Below are 7,494 nucleotides of genomic sequence, written 5' to 3'. Positions count from 1 at the left end.
TTGTGCATATATGTATTCTTGGGAATTGATTTATTTTGACCAAGTAATTGCATTCATGTAGATAGATGCATATAGTGTAGGTTGCATTTAGATTAGTTTACATTGAATAAATGTTGACGCCCTTTGCTTTCTCTTGGTTTAAGCATGAGGACATGCTTGGTTTAAGTGTGGGGAGGTTGATAAACCCCATTTGTAGGGTTTATCTTGTGTTGAATTTAGAGAATTTTATCATCTTTTCCCACATTTATTCAATGAAATAGCATGGTTTTGTAAATTCTCCTTTAATTGTGCTTAAGAGTGAAAATATGCTTTTTAGGCCCTTAATTGTTTAATCTTGATTTACCTTTGATTCCATTAGATGTCTTGAGATGTTTATTAAGTGATTTCAGATTTAGGAGGCAAAGATTGGATCAAGGGAATGAAGGAAAAGCATGTAAAAGTGGAGAACTCATGAAGAAATGAAGGAATCGTAAAAGCTGTCAAGCCGACCTCTTTGCACTCAATCGACCATAACTTGAGCTACAGAGGTCCAAATGATGCGGTTTTAATTGCGTTGGAAAGCTAACATCCGGAGCTTCGAAATGATGTAAGATTTGCTATAATTGCATCACTTTTAGGGGGGCGCGCACGCACCAATTTGCACGTGATTCATTAAAAGCAAATTAGTGGCCAGCGAATTCTAAAGTCTTCTGGGCCCAATCCAACTCATTTCTGATGCTATTTAACCCAAGGATTGAAGAGGGATAAGACATCTAGTCATTAGTTTAGTTTTATTATGCTTTTAGTTAGTTTCTAGAGAAAGAAGCTCTCTCTTCTCTCTAGGATTAGGAGTAAGTTAGATCTAGATTAGGAATTCTTAGATCTAGGTTAGGAATTCTTAGATCTAGGTTAATTTCATGCTTGATTTACTTTTCCTTTTGCAATTCTTCTTCTTCTACCTTTCTTCTCTCTAGTTTAGCATTTAATTCTTGTAATCATTTACTTTTATGTTCATGCACTTTTGTTCTTCCATTTTCCTTTAATGCAATTTATGATTCATGTTCCTTTATTGTTGATTTGATTTGTTGTTGTTTAATTCCTTGCAATTGAGTAGTGTAGGTTTACTTTTCTTGATATTTTACTATGTTTTCCTTTTATGCCTTCCAAGTATTTGATAAAATGCTTGGTTGGATTTTAGAGTAGAATTTTTTGCTCTTGGCTTGGGAAGGTAACTTAGGAACTCTTGAGTCACTAATGTCCAAGTGATTGACGATTGGGAGCCATTAATGCTAGATCTCACCAATTGATTAGGTGTAGAACTAGGACTTATGGACTTGGATTGATATAGCTCACTTGACTTTCCTCTACTATTAGTTAGGGGTTAACTTAGTGGCATTGATCCTTGCCAATTCTCATGTTGTGGTTAGTGATTAGGATAGAGATCCTTGACCACCTAACCTTGCCAAGACCTTTTTGTTAGTTTATTTCCTTTGCCATTTATATTTCTTGTCCATCATCTCAAAAACCCCAAAACATACTCCATAACCAATAACAAGGTACTTTATTGCAATTCTTAGGGAGAACAACCCGAGGTTTAAATACTTCGGTTTATAAAATTTAGGGGTTTGTACTTGTGACAAACAAATTTTTGTATGAAAGGACTATTGTTTGGTTTAAAAACTATACTTTACAACGAGAATTCATTAGTGGAATTCTAGACCACAAAAACATCTGTTCATCAGTGACATACAATAGAGAATAACGAGGAAGTCGGAATCAGACCAAGCAAAACATACCAATCATTTGTCGCAACAGCAGGAGATCATCGTGAATTAAGTTTTATTGAAAAAGATGTGAGAAAATTAAATGGCTACAATTCACCGATGGTGTATTTGGCATATCATGAAGAATATCCAAAAAAAATTAAATGTCTACAAGAGACACGAAGAAATTGAACATGAGATGAGTCGTGTTGTTTGAAACTCTTTTACAAAAGAATCATTTGATAGGAATTCCAAGGATTTTTCTGTTGAAGTATGGTATTGGGGACAACAAGTGGCTTTCAGGTAATGGTGTCTTTATTAGGATTAACTGATGTTACTTTTAATAAGTGGATATTTATGTGTTTTCCTTGTGTAGTAGAGGTGTCAAACTGTACGTTTTTCGGTGTATTTTGGTTCTGATTTAGGTATTTTCTGATTTTTTCACAGCTTTTCGAAAATTGACATTTACGGATTTCAATTTATCTCGATCACCACTTCTGTGCCGGGATGAGCACACAAAGGAGCGAGAGCATGCATGCTTTTTTTAACAAGTTTATTACATGCAACAGCTAACTTATTCAATATCAAACAGTACGATAATTGCTCAGAAAGTAGAGAGCAGAGAGAGAATTGGATGCTGTAGATTTTCATACCGTCATATCTTGTGTAACAAAATCCTCAATAGAAGCTCAATTTTAGTATGTGTATACTCATGAGAAGTTCAAAAAAGTCCAAGCACTATTTACATACGATGCGATACCATCTAAAGTTAAATGTCAGTGCTTATTATTTGAGTCAAGAGGGATATTGTGTCGTCACTCTCTGAGCGCGTTAAGCTTTGAGCGAGTAGAAAAAGTATCACCAAGATATATATTGGAACGATGGAGTAAGAATGTAAGAAGAGGCACACACATATCAAGAGCAGCCACGCCGAACCTCTATTGGAGCCAAGAAGAGTTGATGATTTGGTATTTCGGTCACAAAATATTTTTGAATTTACATCAGAATCTAAGGAGTTGATTGGGATTCTGCACCGCGCTTATGATAATGTTATGGTTGAGATGGAAGAACACAATGCCAAAAAAAAAAGAAAAATGTTCGTTATCTCACAAACATGCTTCGTTGGAAGATATTAATAAGCTTCAAAGCCCTCCACGGGTGAGAACAAGAAGACGTCTGAAAAATAGATTGGAATCAAACACTGAAAAACAGATTGTAAATGTTGCAAAGGAAAAGAAAAAGAAAGATCTAAGTGAGGTAAAACTCATGTTCTTTAAATAAGAAAAATTGAGTTTGTGCATGTTAATAGTTTTGCTAATATATATTTTACCTTTTGCAGTTGAACCTTTTTTTTATGGTAGTTCAGTGATGCAGTCACATTTCAGCAATTATCATGGATATATTATGAATTATTAATTTAGAGATTCAAGAGAATAAGATGGATTTTGGGTGTGTTTATGAATCTATTTCATTGTTATTTGACACAATTCCATAATATATTCATAATATATCCATAATATATCCATAATAGATGGCTTGGATAGTCTGATGGCTTCAAATTCTTGAATGACTTTATCTCTGAGTTGACTCATTTTGTCAAATAGAATAAGTGAAGCATATCCGATTCTAAAATGATCAACTTGTTCTTACAGTTTAAAGAAATTTTTTTATTAAACTCCGTTAATTTAGTAATAGAGGGTTTTCTATTTTTAAAGATAGTTATATGTTTTCAATTCTTTCATGAATATTTTTTCTTTTTAATCTTTTTCTGATCAATTATCTCCAGCCATTTTGTCACATATATTGCACAATTCCATCTAAAAACAAAAATGAAATAACACATTAAAATAGGACAATAACAAAAAATACAGTAAAATTTATTAAATAGAAAGATTATATACTGTGTTCGCTACCCACTGATGTTGACGTATGGTGCTTTGACACCCTCATCCTTGTCTACCAAAGGTTTACCTCCGGCAAACACCCTCATTTGTGAAACTATGAAACTCTAAAAACCAAAACAAGCCAAGAAAAAGAAACTCTATATTTAACACTAAATTACACCGAAATGAATAATTTCAACCTACAGATTTCAGTGTTTATTTGAATAGATTTCGGTGTATTCGAGAAGCAATTCGGTGTATTATAGAACTTATTCTTCTTTTCCCAAGAACTATCACTGTACCTTATTTTAAATAGACAGAAACAAGAAAATTTATAGAGAAAACAGAAATTTGTATCAAATAAACTATTTACAACAAATTTATTAATTTATGTTCTGTCTTCCAAAGGAGATTTTTTGTTTAATGGGTCAAGGACATGAAATTTCTTTTTTTCAACATCCGTTATCCATATCCACCAATGCCACGCATAACAAACTGGGGCAAATATATGAAGTTTGGCTAGAGAGAACAATTTTTTAGTTTAATTGGCACCTAATGTAAGAATTATTTACGAAGCTTTATAAGTGAAAGCTTACAAATGGATGGGATGTAAGCTTTTTCTTCTCTAAAAATAGGATGTAGTCTTGATAGTCTTTAATCTGGAAGGGCTTGTTATTTTTTGGATGAATGAACTTGCCCTCATGACTCGACAATGCGGCATTCTGCAAAATTTGTATAATACACCGAAAGAAACAGTTACAACAAACAATCTATTTATAATATATAAGAGCTGATACCAACTCTCTCCAAAATGAGTTTAAGTCATCTTTTCTTTGTTAATGATGCCACATCAGCAATTCTAATGACTTGGCAAAAGATAAAAATCAACCAATCACTATTTAGTAAAATATTTTAAAAAAATTAAAACAAAAAATTCTTATTTATTATTATTCAATTGAAACATCAAGTACTAATTAAATGAAATAAACATACATTAAAAGTGTCATAATAATAATTATTATAAAAAATTTCAGTTACAAATATTTAAATTCTACAACTTATACATATTAAGACTCTTACTACTCTTCATTTCTTAATCTCTCATACTAATTGTAAAAAATTTATTAAATTTAATATAACATTTTTATATGTCTTTATCTTTCAATTTTTTGTTGTTTAGAATTTGACACATTGCCGAGACAACCTACGAAAACAAAACCCAAACTTAATACGTATATGGCACAACTCGTAAGAAAATCATTAATGTTATTCTAATATTACCAGATTTTTTTTATCTAATTTGGCTTTTAAAGAATCAAAGTGTATTCTGGTTATTTCTAGGTGAGATTCATGCTTCAGATTAAAAATTGTCTCCTAATCATTAAAGCATCCATCATCACTAGTCTTGATATTTGTGACCCAATGAAAGCATTTCTCCTTAAAATTGTGTGTTATTTGCTTTTGCCTCATGGGAGTTTTTAACTTGTCAAGAAAGCTCAGTGTAGGCTACACCTTTTCTGGTGAGCAATTTTTTGCTTAGCATAATTTAATGCTGCTATAACCCTAGTATTCATGATCTTAACCAACTCTTCTAACCCTTCTACCAATATTGGGTTGTCTTGAGATTTTCTCTTGTCATCTGGTAGTTCACCCTCTTGAGTAAGTGTAGCTTCCTCACTTGATTGAGAGAAGCCAAAGGCTAAATGATGGTGCAGGAAAGTCATTCTTCAATGCAGCGTTTGTAACCAACATTATTCCATCATTCACGGCTTGAGTGGATGGATGACTTCATGGTGACACATAAAATAGTTTAAGAATACACAAAAAATATTGAAAAAGAATTTTAGTGAGTTGAACTTACACATTAGTAAGAACTACTTCCTCATAAGATTCTTGTTGAGGTTGAGGACTGCAGGATTACAGAAAAAGAATTTAATTAATACAATCAAATCAAATGCACATCAATTCACATGAAATACACTGAAATACGAACCAAATATACCATTATTTAAAAAGGCATGCAACTCAATAAAACATCCACAAAATGACAACAGAAGTACTACAACAAATGTATCAACAAAGTCCCTCAAAATGGACAAAATCAATATTTAGTTGCCTAGTTACAACAAAAAGGGGACAACAACACCAAGTGAACTTCAAACAAAAGCAATACACCGAAAGAGAAACTAAATACACCGAAAATATTAGAAAAATAATTTAAGTAATACTTACGCATTAATAGTTTCTTCTTCTATATCTTCCTCTCGAGAAGACTTTAGCAGTTTATTGATTTTGGGGAGGGCTTTGATGCACCACTATTTCGTGGTATATTTTAGGTTGAATTGAGTGGATTTTATCCATTATTCTCACACTTATTCATAGAATTCGCATGTTTTACATTTTCCTTCCTAATTTTGTGCTATGATTGAAAACATGCTTCTTTGGCCTTAAATTTCTTTAATTTTAATCCTCTCTTTTTACCATTCGATACCGTGATATGTTTGTTAAGTGTTTTCAGGGTTTATATGGCAGGAATGGCTTAGAGGATGGAAAGGAAGCATGCAAAAGTGGAAGGAACACAAGAAAATGGGAATTGCAGAAGCTGGTAGCAACGCGCACGCATGGACGACACTTACGCGCGACCAGTGCAACAGACAAGTGACACGCACGCGTGGATGACGCGTACGCGTGACAAAGCGTCACGTGCTGCAGATATCAGAATTCACTAGGGGCGATTTCTGGGCTACTATGGACCCAATTTCAGGCCCGAAAATACTGGTTAGAGGCTGCAGAGTAGAGCTGGAAGGGGGAATCAATCATTCATTCATACTTTCATTCACACATTAGTTAGGTTTAGATATAGTTTTCTAGAGAGAGAGGCTCTCACCTCTCTCTAGGTTTTAGGTTTTTAGGTTTAGCTTTTCTCAAATTCAAATTTCTACCTTGCTTTTATTTAGTTTTCTTCTACTTTTATTTATTCTAGTACCTTAGTTTGTCTACTTCTATCATTGATTCCTTTATGTTGCCAATTTAGCTTATGAATTCTTCTTGTTTCCTTTAATCCTTATTAATGCAAGTTATGTTTTCATGTTTATGATTACTTCTTTCTCCATTTGTTATTATTGTTCCTATTGCAATTGTTGGTCTTAGATTTTGCTATGTCTTATTACTTTTCTATGCTTTTATTTTGTGTCTTCCAAGTGTTTGATAAAATGCTTGGTTGGATTTTAAATTATATTTTTGTATTCTCAGCTTGGATTGAGTATTTAGAGACTCTTGAGTTATCAAAATTCTTTTGTTGATTGGTGATTGAGACTTGCTGGTTGGCTTAGACTTCACTAAATCTAGTCTTTGATTAGGACTTGTGAACTTAAGTTGACTTTGCTCACTTGACTTTCCTTCATTGTTAGAGATTAACTAAGTGAAAGCAAAAGGCAATTACCATCACAATTGATGATGATAATGAGGATAGGAATTCCAATTCTCAATCCTTGCTATGACTTTTCTTAATTGTTAGTTTACTTCCTTGTTGTTTACATTTCTTGTCTCTTATTCCAAAACTCCAAAAATACTTTTCTATAACCAATAATAAACTACACTTCCCTGCAATTCCTTGAGAGACGACCCGAGATTTAAATACTTCGGTTAATTTTATTGGGTTTGCTTAAGTGACATACAATTTAAACATTGACCGAGGATAATTTGTTGGTTTAGAACTATACTTGCAATGCGATAATTTTTGTAAAAATCTTTACCGACAATTTTTCTCCGTCAGGCTTGAGGCAGGCGTTTCCAAAGGAGGAGCACATACTTGAAGTGAAACTCTAAGGAAAACAAAAATGAAAAAGTTGATATGGAGTAAGCATTCA

Source organism: Arachis ipaensis, chromosome B09 (assembly GCF_000816755.2).
Source record: "Arachis ipaensis cultivar K30076 chromosome B09, Araip1.1, whole genome shotgun sequence".
NCBI lineage: Eukaryota > Viridiplantae > Streptophyta > Magnoliopsida > Fabales > Fabaceae > Arachis > Arachis ipaensis.
The sequence above is the reverse complement of the archived record's forward strand: the minus strand, read 5'-3'. Positions refer to the sequence as shown.